The following is a 12,889-nucleotide window of genomic DNA, read 5'->3' as shown; positions in this document are numbered from 1 at the left end:
AGTGGATTCTCCGCATTCACCGTTTTTCCAGCCTCTTTAACTTTCAGTTCTTTATCCCTTACCGCCCTTTTGTTCCCACGTGTTCCGTGTTTTGGGTAGTCTTCTCTGGTTAGAATACCCCGAAAAAAGAAGCCCCCCTTGTCACACAGAAACTCGCACCGCCTTTTATATTTGGTCACTCAAGCGAATATCGTTCCTGTCTTTTCACTCCGTCTGACTCATTTGTTCATCTAATGAAGGTGTAAAGTTTATAAATTGGCCATGTCGCTTAGGTAAAACAAATTTGTGACAGTTTTACCAAAAGGAATTTTCTGACTCTATTTCTCTACATAACCCACATCGCTGAACACAAAAAACAGTAGGACTGGCACTTCCTTTTGGCCATCAGCTTACTAATTGCACTATTTGCTACGTTTACGTTTAGATTAAGGAAATAGACGAGAATTTCTAACACTGTTGACACCACTTTGTATGCAGTAAGTAGGTTATATTAACTATATCAAAAAGTTCAATTTCAAAACTCTCAAAGTCATTAATCCCATATCATTTATTAGGAAATATTTCCAACGAATTGCCAATGTCATCAACTATTTTTTTGTAATGGAAAATCTTTAAACAAACTTTAGGAACATGTTCCCATGTCACAAATTAACGTGTTAAATTATACTATTATATTGGTGTCATATTGGCAAGACTTTTTTTTGATACCCCCCTCCTGATTTTTGTGGTGCCCATCGGAAAATCATGACATTGTTACTGCACTACGCTAATTTTGAGTCTTGAAAAACAGTGCTACTTTGTAGAGCCATTCAAACCATATTATTGATAATAATAATAATAATTCTTTTCAAGTTACTGAGTCAATGTGTATAGTGACTATATACGTATCACATACTATGGATAGATAATCCTGCAATTATGTGTCATTTTTTCCCTTGCAAGTAATACTTTGGCATGGCAAGTCATAAATTGTCTATGCAAACTGAAACAGTGAATGTATATTTTTACACACCTTTGTTGGTTCCATACTTACCATAAAAAATCAAGCGGAGTGGCTTTTTTGATACCCTCGAATATCATCCTAAAGCATAATACAGCAATTGTGTTCGGATTCATTGCTATAGTAACAACATCGACATGTCTATATTACGGAAAGACATGCATTGAACAAACTAGTGGGATGGGAGATAACATTCTGCAATAGATGGTTGGCAAATTTGGCGGGTAATGCTCGATAGTCTGCTTTTTAGAACATGGAACGGATTTTTACCCCCCCCCCCCCCCATACAAAGTTTACATCCACCTTACAAATCCTCTGGGGGAAATATTATATGCATGATAGCGTCTCATATGTTAGCAAGCATAATTCATAAATCTATAAACGAGATAAGTTAGTTTTTAAACAAGGGTAGAACTCCACACACAATTCAAATATGTTACAGACTGGTTCATTTGAATTTGAAATTAAAGATCCTTTTCTTTGTACATGTAATACTTTTTTTTTCGGAAAGTTTAAGCCTTGATGGAGTGAACGTTATACAGTGTGGGAAAACGTTACAGATGCAGGCTGCCAGCATTCTGCTTGCGTATCCGTAGCTGAGTTTGATTAAGTATTTCTATAATCGCGTTTAATTGGTATTTGTCAGATGGTTGTATTTTGGAGTCCTGGCCAGTAGACGACGTGAAACTGGTACAGTTAATATCCATTGGTGTAGAACTCAGATGCAGGTCAACTTAACCCCCACCACCACCACCACCACCACCACCACCACACACACACGCAACATACACACACAACCTTCCACTCTCCCGACGCAAGAAAAAAAAGTAAACATTGTCAGAGAATTGACAAAATAGTTACATCCGGACAACATGTCTCCCCAGTTGAAATCAATGAAAACTGTAACAATCAATACGCGACAATGAAACTGAAAGGACTTTTGAATGGCAAATTCATTGCAGCAGCAATGTAGACCGTGTGTCTGTTCTCCTAGCGATAATGGTAAACAACTTCAATAATGACATGCAAACAACCACTGCCTACTAACCTACTACCAGAATAGACCATCAGAAACATATGTTGAACAATTTTATGCAAATGATTGGAGTCTACCTGTTGTCAAAAAATGAGAAACGAAACAATCTTTTTTTTTGTTTATTTCTTTGAATCGGTTGTTCGAACTTAAACAGAGATTCTAATTTACCAGTCAATGATACAAAACGAAACGACTTGACACTTCTAAATACGAAACTTTGAATATATCAAACAAAACAAAAAAATATTCATATTTTTGTAACACCCTCTTCTACCATAAATTTATGCTAAATCTATGCAGGACGAAGAGTGTTCCATTTTCACTGACTATAGCCAGAATAGCCAGAATCTCTCCATGGATTCGAACCAAATACAGTTTGAAATACTCGAAATCAATAATTTATTTTTACACCGTGTTTTCGATTTTTAACTCCTGTAATTAGAGCAAAGAACGTAGTCCATTTCAATGAAATGTAGAGACAGAATCAGATGGGGGTGAGGGCGGGAGGGGGGTAAATGTTGGGTTGTGCTTCACGTTTCTCTATACTCATATACTGTGAACGGGTTGTATAGTAATAACATGTCTTATTTGTATTGAAGTTAGCTCTGTATAATTTTTATTTACTCTAAGAAAGTAATAATGAAAAATGCATATGAAAACGTGTTATGGTTACCCACCTTGTCAAAATTACCTGTCCCCTTGAAAAACAAATGAACTAAAAAGTCTACACTGAGAGCGTATACGTAGTAGATTGTAAAAATATGAATTTGTAATTTTCTCTTTCAAAGGTTTACCTTGATTAGCAGGTGGCTTATAATACAAGCAGACGATTTTGCTGTGTCCATTGCAATCATATTGTTGCCTATGTAAGGGTTTTTAATCGTTTTGAAATCATCGTTTCATTATGTCAATATAGAAGTAATTTGTGTAGTACATATATGTTGTTACATTTCATTATAGCGACCGGTCGTTGATGTGGGTTAACCGAATGATACCGAGCATTGATGTTGATTTCATTACAAGTATGATATGAGCAAGGGTATTAAAGGTAGGGGAGGACTAAACTCATAGCGCTGATATCACCCATAATGATGTATGTATCTTGATTGAAATATACCTATACAAACACAAAGTAAAAATGCATACAGCCTGAAATTGATCATAGATATATTTCATTGAAGAGCTGTTTTTATTATTTTTGCTGCTGTTAGAGATTTCCGATCGTACTTGTTTGGACTAGTATAGAGTTAACGTACTTTCCTTGAATTTTAAACGCCATTAGCCATAAAAATCGACAATTTGACTCTCGTCAAGATGGCGTGCAATTTGTACTCTGAGGATTAACAGATATATCCGAAAATAGCCACCATGACCCTCTGTGCTTTATTCAAATGAAACAGGGTATTGAGAAGTTGGCACAGAATAAATTCATCTTCCTGTGTGATAAGAAAAGAAATAAGCAGGTCATGAACGGATTTTGCACACCAGTGTAGAGTGTAGGTACAGATGAAAGTTGCGCCAGTTTCAGCTGATGGTGTTTGTGGGGATGTACAACTATTAGAGTTAAGCATATTCTATAATATCGAAAAGCAACGCACCCAACTAATAAAAATGATTAGTAAGTTTTTTTTTATAAAAAATGCTGTGTACCTGCAATATGTATTACCATTGTCTCTCATAGACTATAAATTCAGTGATGTCGACAGACCTGAAAGCTGTTGTTTTAACGCCATTAGTCTAGAATTATTTTGATGGTAGTTTAAATGAATCACCATATGGAAATAAAAGATTTACAACCCATGATACACTTAAAATTAGATTTGTTTTTGAAAATGAAGAGCAACTTTCACAGACAGACATAGATGTGTTATCCCTGTTTCTGTATCGTTACATTCATAAGAGTGCATGTCTGAATCGTGTCCGGATTATTCCTTTATGTTAAACTGTATATCAAACTTTTTCTTTCCGTGATGAGCTGCAAAAGAGAACATTTGCTAAATCAAAGGAAAGGGGTCTATTTTAGTAATACCGAAAGGAATTAACTATATATGTTCTACAAGACTAATTGTATGAAAGTTGATACCCCCAAACTTTTGAGGGTGCCCTCAAATTTCTAAAACTTTCCGCCGATGGAGAAACGTTCTCATTCTTATACATTTCGTGGATGAATTATTCCTGGAGGACTCTCTGTGCTACTTTTTGGAAACAAAATCAAATTCTCAAAGTTTTCAAGGGTGAAAGAAAAGCGAAACCACTTTTACTAAGATTTATTCACGTAAGTTGACTTTGATTGCTGTCAGTTTGGTAGCAAACGAGACGAAAAAAAAACAAAAACGCCTACTCTGGTTTGTTTGTTATACAGAGCTAAATTGGAGTGTTGTTGATGTACACGGACAAAGAGACTTCTCCGCAAATTGATCGTTGTCGTCTCCTAAATCTATAGACGGTCGAAAGACATATTAATCGCGATTTGCAAATGTCTTGAATTTTTTTTCCTAGTCAGAAATTTGTTGGCTACTACCGATACTTCGTATTTATAGGTATGAGTCCTACGTTTCCTGGCCTTGCCCTGTACGTATTATTATTAGCACATACACCACACGTCTTCCTTTGTAATGTACTATTCGTAGCGAATCAGAAGAGTAACATGAAAAAAAATTGCTATTTTTCAGTCTGACAATATTTCGATTGCAGTTCGGCTAAAATTGATTGACTTCCATTGGGTGGCTGACTACGTAGTTACTGTATCTCTACAGATACGTACGATTCAGTGTACTCCGTTACGTTTTAACAGTTTGTTCAATGTCAATAACTTCCTATTATCAGTCCCCCTTTCCCATCAAAACCTACTGAGCCGAAATGAAAACTTCAGGGGAGACACTGTTGAAGTTGAAGTTTAGTGTGAAGTTAGTTGTTAGCTTGATGGTTATTAATTAATGTCAAGTGATATATTGTTGAGAGAGTGATGAAATTTTGATTTAAAAATAACATTTCAACTTGTGGTTGGCCCCACCCATGTACATCGATAACGGATAAGGACACAGTTGTATTATGAGTTGGGAGGGGGGGGGGGTATTCAATGAAGTGGGGAAGTTAACACGAATTGTCTACAAAAAAATGTTTTGCTTTTCTACCAACAGCTTTTACTGGTAGAACGACTTGGCATCGTGTCGGAGATAGCAATTACAGTATTTGGAAATATAAATAATTTGACATTGAAATATCGTGCTGTAAAAAACTACAAATATTAAAACAATCTTTCGCAGGAATCGTTCAATCGATCAAATTTCAAAAACAGAAGAAATCCAGCTAGACATAGAGGACAGGAATTTGTCAACGGAATGTTTGCAATTCCGAACGGGGTACGTCGACACAGAGTATTGCGTGTAAGCGTAGATGGATAACCAATGGAGTTGTTGTCTTTAGGCTTAGCGAAATAAATAAAGTCCAAAGAAAAGCTAACATAATCGTATGGTCTATTCCAAATATAACGATAAATTTGGTAAATATTTCGGTGTCTTTCTCACGGAGGTTTAGTTTTCAACCGTTGTATTAGCTTTACTCCAGTTCCGTTGTTTGATGTTAATATCAGATGTTATGTGAAATTGGACTCCGTTTTGAAGGCAAAAAAAAAGAGTATTCCAACTGATCGATACACTAATCGAAGTTATTATATATTCATATTTACGTATGGAGTTCCAGGGTGGAAACGAACCAACATTTTATGACAGGAAAACTTATTGATTTGAACGATTTGATGACGAAAAAGAAAAAAAAAGTGTGGTCTTTTGAAATTTGCTGCGTATCAAACGCCCCAAACCCTAATGTTTTACGATTTTAAAAAAATTGAATTTCGAGCTTGAACATTGCTGAGCAACTCATAAATTTCATAACTACGGGTACTATCCCATTCAAGTAGCGTTGGTATATTTAGACTGTTTTTCATCGAAACACAAAGATGAATTTCTGTCTTTTGTCTTGTGTTGCTAAACATTCCTACTAGTAAAAAGGAACACGTTGCTGGTTTATTATTAAGTACAGAAACAAAACCAATTGTTCGCTAATCCCTTTCAAATGCGCCTAGAATCTCTAAATATAAACTTTACTTCATAGCGATTGATTTTTTTTTCTACACTTCACGTTTTGTCCACACCTCCAAGCCAAATATTGCTCTGTTCCCAGCAGACTCTTTCTTTCTCGAAGCGCCACGCGTTTTCGATAATTGCATTTGAAGTACAATCTGGCCCACATACATATATATTTCTATTTGGAATAAGCACACAATTTCACTGACGAGGAGTTCCCTTATCTTTGTATACGGTCTTGTATGTTTGGTCTTTTTGTGCTTTCCAATTTTGACGGAGATTTAGATCGCTCTTTGCTCCACCAACACATGCCTGCTTTCACGAAATTCCCCCGTCGCCGAGAAATCTCACGTCGCCTGGTTGCCTTTTCATGACGCAACCATACCTAACGTGGTATTTGGGGGATGGTTCATAAGATATACATTAATAGCTATATTGCATTAGCTTACAGTAGAGGAAAAAGAATTCAAAATTAAATTATCGCTATTGTGATTTTAGCATTCAAAAGTGCGTAGTGAATAGAGACAAAGGGCTTTCTTGTCACTGAATTGAAAAGTGTAAAACGCGAAAGTAATGCAATTGAGAACGAGAAATATTGATCTCCCGTTCCCTTTATAATGAACATAGGCTGAGATCGCAGGGGTGCATACACGTGATTGTGCCGACCGTTTTCACGCTACAGTCCTCATAATTTTACCTGGTGATGTACTCGTGTTTTTAGAGGCCACAAGAGACAGCTAACAAAATGCATGTTCGGAGTCATCACAAATTTCTTTTTCACGAGGTGTTTTTTCTCGCCCTTGCCCATTTAAATAAAGTTGTGTCTTCGGGCAGGTAGGGAATATGGCCCGGAGTACGTGTGAATCGTTTTTTGAGCTGCCTGATTTGATTTAAGAAACGGGCCCATTCAGCCTCATAGATCATGGGTCTACCTTATTCAATTACAGTGGTTATACATGCCAATTCGGCTCTTGAAAGGCTTGCCGCTTTCTTTTCTTCTGGGGGAGAAAATGAAGGAATTGTTGCAACAAGGCACAGGGGAAAAGCTGTCTTAACACGGGAAAGTGAATTTCCAGACTCGTAGAAAAAGTCCCAGCGACCTTCAGTAAGGAGACTCCCACTAGAGCGCTCGGGGAGATTAGCAAGGATTTTTTTAAAACTTGTTTGAAACCGTGAACAGACATTGTTCCATCGAATGTATTTGGTAATTTAATCATAACTACGTAACCAATTGGATGACTGTCATTTCGACAAGCCATTCACAATCGTCACCACAGAGCAACATAACGCAGAAGAAAAGATCCAGCGTGTGATTCGACAATGTCAAATATAACCAGACAACTTTTACAAAAGTGATCGACGTCTTTCAAGCATATAACCGAGGCTCCGATGTAAACGACGAAACTAAATATTTGACCGAAACAGCAGCTTTGTTTCTCTATAGACATTTATACTGACTCTGACAATGGCCTATTCGATATTTCTACTATAGCAAATATGATTTCTGGGGCTTATCCTGAGAAAGACTCGGTGGGAAAATGACCAAGTGTCAACGATGTATAAACATTTATGTAACGCGAGGCCCAGTAGCGCAAAACGGTTTCATAAACATACTATGACCATGGAAGTATGTTATACTTCCATGCTATGACTGTCCTCGTATAAAATTGTTTGACATTGCGCATGTACAGTATGTCCTTTCTCAGCTGGTTTCATCCAATTCACCAATTGTCAGACAATCTCCTCACGACGTATCTTTCGAGAAAGTCGTCGCCGGCTGGTTTTAAATGAAGACAGACCACAGTGAGTGTTAGAAGACACAAACTACTCTCAAACCGTTGAAACCGACTGTATGAATACTGAGAGATTCACATAGCAAGGCATGAGCATTATAACTTTTGACAAGGGGGGAAAAGTGATTTTCTTTCAATAAATTGCAAACAAAGATAGTGTTCGACAGCAAGTTGATTCAAATGAACGGTTCATGCAAGTGTTTCTTTTCAAATTCCAGCTCTGTTGCCTTACTGAAAGTTAATTTTCAATGCTCTTCCTGTCTCTTTTCTACACTACATTTTGCTTCGTGGTTTTCACATTTCTCCTATTCTATGCCTCGAACAAAGAGCCCCCAACTCTTTTCAGAGCCTGGCCTCTGTATTGATGTTTGGCTGCTGGCATGAACGATGTACGCATTTCCGCCACCGTAAATACTTTGTTTGGAAAAGAGATTTCACCAGCTTTCTCTGGTTTTCGTTTCCAAGAGCACCTAGCACGAAGAAAATATTCGTTTGGTTTATGATCGATACGGTAGTGGTATTTAGTTTCTGATTATGTTTACAAGAATATTTTGCTTGTCATTAAAGATACACAGTCCGTAGCCATGGTCCCACTTTCGGCCACTTTCGACCAAAAGTAAATTGCCAATGCACATACAAACTACGTTCTGGGGCTTACGAATGAACAGATTAGCGTCCACACATCATGACAGAGGTGGTTAGATATGAATAAAGACACTCAGTTACTCTGTGACGTATTTGTAATTTTTTAGTAACCAAAAAATTATGTTATAATGTTTTAATTGTCTCATATCTGAATACCTGGTCAGAGCCCTACCAGATTCTAGGCACGATTCAACCTATTTTAGTTCTTAGAATGATATAACTATATTAGGAAATGAAACAAAGTAACTTCCAGAAACATAATATTACAGGCTGTGCCCCTTTAAGTTCTATGGATAACTTTTAAAAATGAGTACCTTTTGTTATATTCCTTGACTCCAGTAATGACCATAAAGGAATCAGATAGTCACACACACAGTGGCTACATTTTTTTTTGTATTGACACAACCTTTACAATCTAAACTCTTTTCCTCAAAAGTCGTCTGCTGTTATTCCCGCCAAAAGTAGTGGGCAGTGTTTATATAGCAATACATGAACGGATATATAAACGGCAGCGTTTCAAAATGTAAATTGCGTCATAACAAAAATAGGAATAATCTTATCAGGCTGTTTGCTAAAATATATTTATATTTTTTTTTAGAAAACCTTCATGACTATATTTCAGAATTAACACTTTTTTGACTGCAATGTATTTTTTTACTGATTCAAGTAAAGGTGACGCTCATGTTTTTGAATGTACTGTCAAAATCAGACTTTCCACCGTGTCACGTTGAGATATTCAAGGTTTAAGCGTAATTGTTTGGGTGGGGAAACCGGCGACCAAGCTTTTCTGTGACGGTTTTTGTGTTATTTTGAGAAGGTATAGAAATGTGGCCAGCATTGTGTGTCGTGTGAATTAATTTCCAGTATACAAGGGAAGCAGTCTTATCGATCGTCAACTGCACTGGCCTTTCCTGTTCTAACTAAATATTCGGTTATGAATATCTCGTTCATTCTAGATTTATCAGCTTAAAATCAAAATATGCGTAGAAAGTATCACTGCGATGAACGTTTTTCCAAATTTATTTCCCATATTTGGTTCCTTTGGGAGAAATTTGCTACGTATAACGATCGCTTTTCGACGTACTGATAAAATACTCCAGATGTTGGCAACCATATCGGTCAAACCTTTGTGTTCGGCATTTGCAAGCAAAGCGTTCTCTTCACTTGGCGACAGATTTTGTTCTGTATTCATATTATTTATACAACGACGGTTTGTCGCGGAGTCGATCGATCCATACAACATCCGGGCGTCACTGACCGAATTTCTACTAACTCTAGAACTATGTTTTCAGAAGCACAATCTCGCGGTCTGATTATAATGTCAAAAGTATACTCATTTAATGTGGCTTTATCGTCTTTTCGGAGGAAAAGGAATTCATAATCTTTTGCTTTGGTGCCGATAAATATCAAACAGAGCCAATTGTGGGATTGATCTTTCTTCGTTTCTTATTTTTAGTATGAAATTTGATAAAGACAAGATACTTTTGCGTCTGTACTATGAGATGTTTGGATCCTGTCAGTCAGTAGTATTTTTAATACTTCACCTGCCTGGGACAATTGAATAATAGACTTGATATCTTTTCAATCGTCTACGGTATAATACATTTTTATACTCTTTCTGTATTTTTCCCGCTCATCAAACTTGGTTATGGAAATAAAATGTACGTGATTCACAAACAGTTGGAAGGCAGACGATTTAAAACTTTGTCAAGTGGATATTATACACCTGATGCCGTACATAGGCTCTATGACAAGTTCGTGACCCTTTGTCGCTAGAAATTCTGAATTTGAAAACCAAAATGGAGTCTTTTGTCAACATGGTCAATGAAAGAATTGTGACGGGGTCTTTTTGATACAAGTACAAAGGGTCCCACTTGCACTGAACCAGAAATCGTGTAGACAGACGAGTTAGATAATTTAGTACTGAGTGACGAAGAAGAAGAGGTAGTGGCCCTGTACTCTGAGTGTACAGGCTGGTAGTTGTATAGTCAACTTAGTGTATTGTATATATATATCACTCTCATATAGTAAACCCAGCTTAGCCACACACTTTTATGAATGTATTAATGAATGTATAATTGGTGTATGTATGTGTATGTATGTATGTATGTATGTATGTATGTATGTATGTATGTATGTATGTATGTATGTATGTATGTATGTATGTATGTATGTATGTATGTATGTATGTATGTATGTGTATGTATGTCTGTCTGTCTGTCTGTGTCTGTCTGTCTGTCTGTCTGTGTGTATGTCTGTCTGTCTGTCTGTATGTATGTATGTATGTATGCATGCATGTATGTATGTATGTATGTACGTACGTACGTATGTATGTATGTATGTATGTTTGTGTGTATGTATGTATGTATGTATGTATGTATGTATGTATGTATGTATGTATGTATGTATGTATGTATGTATGTATGTATGTGTGTGTATGTATGTATGTATGTATGTATGTATGTATGTATGTATGTTTGTGTGTATGTATGCATCCATGTATGTATGTATGTATCTATGTATCTATGTATCTATGTATGTATGCATCCATGTATGTATGCATCTATGTATCTATGTATGTGTGATGAGTCGATGATGGGTACATTTGGTTCTGTCTACTTTTCACAGTGGTGATCCTCTCGAGATTCACTTCAGTTCAATTACTATATTGTCTGATTTCTATGAGGATAAAAGTTTGGTTCGCTTACTAATAAACAAATGTGTTAATTCATATCTTTCACAGCAACGACGGTTCTCTCTGATAAAAACTGTCGTGTCCATGAAACTGACTAAATAACGATGTACATTTGTGAATCTAACACTTTGTTCTTTAATTATTGACATGTTTCACTTGGATGTAACATTGTCTTCAAATTACTAAGGCTACTTTGGGATTTCCAACCACGAACCTCCAACACTTTGACGTGACAAACTAAAAGTGAATCCGATCAAATGACATTGATAGTAGAAAGGCGATGGAAGGGTAATTTAGGTTACTGTGACATGGTTGGTATGTATGTATGTATGTATGCATATATGTGTGTATATATGTGCATGTGTGTGTCTGTGTGTGTTCTCTATATTTTACTACTGTTTTGCTTACCATTCCAATGATGCCATCATGGCATACACACATGCAAAACAAAATCCGACAATATAGAGATACAACCCAATTGTAATAGTATGTAACAATCTCCATATATAGTCACTGACCAAAGTTACCAATAATGGAATCAGTTATAGTCAGCTAGTACAAGTACAACAGGTAACCAGTAATCAATTTTTAAAATTTTCGTCTTCTTAAAAAAATCTTTTGTATGTAATTTTCAATAAATATGCAACATAAAGGTTTTCCAGAATTAGAAAAGGTACATGTGGAACAACCGAATTCTCACATATTACATAAATCACATACATCTGCTAACCCGGTAACAAAAACCTTATGTGAACAATGTGAATTGTACAACAGTATTATACAGTATCATCATGAGAATAGCCTCCACCAGGCTGTGATGTCACGATGGCGTGACGTCATCACAATCATCATGCGAGAGAACTCAAACTATCCACCGGTTTGTTAATACCCAATATTTCGATACACAGAGTAGTTTCATGTACGACGGATGTCGTCATTGATAATTCTATCAGGGTTGCATTATAGTATTTTGAGTGAATAATGTTCTGACAGAAAAAGTTTCTGCATCAAAAAAAAATTGAATAAATCTACAGGATGTGAAGTCACCTTGTTTACGCATGCGTGACTTCGAAATATTGTCCAGGTCAGACAGGTAGTAAAGTTGAACAGCTTCGTCTCTTTGTAGGAATTGTTACACGGTTCCTATTTTCATGTTTATTCATATCGCGAACTGTTACCGGTGGCGTGATACTGTTTTCCTTCTTGTATTTCTACCCTATCAGTTTATGATCAATTTGAATAATGTAGTTTGAGATATATCATAGAAACGTTGGAGATGACCCAAGATGTGAAGTTTATATGAAAGCTTAAAACCTGGAATGAAAATGACTTTAGACAGATTTTGACAAATTTGAAAGATTTTGTATAAACTTCAGTACTCGTGCAGACATTGAAATATGAATGGTTGCCAACGCTCTGGAATATCTTACAAAAATAAAATCTTTTTTTTTTTAAATCTTTAGTATGATAAACATGTATGCAACGTCAGAATACAATATAAGTAAGTGACACGTCATGATTCAGCGACAGTTGAGACGTCGAGAGCGATTGGATGACAGTAATCTGGCATAATTTGAAACTGTTGGTTTCAGCAACTGTGCTTGGAATGAGCCAATGACAGTTCTTTGATAGAGG

This window comes from Glandiceps talaboti, chromosome 12 (assembly GCF_964340395.1).
Source record: "Glandiceps talaboti chromosome 12, keGlaTala1.1, whole genome shotgun sequence".
NCBI classification, from domain to species: domain Eukaryota; kingdom Metazoa; phylum Hemichordata; class Enteropneusta; family Spengelidae; genus Glandiceps; species Glandiceps talaboti.
The sequence above is the reverse complement of the archived record's forward strand: the minus strand, read 5'-3'. Positions refer to the sequence as shown.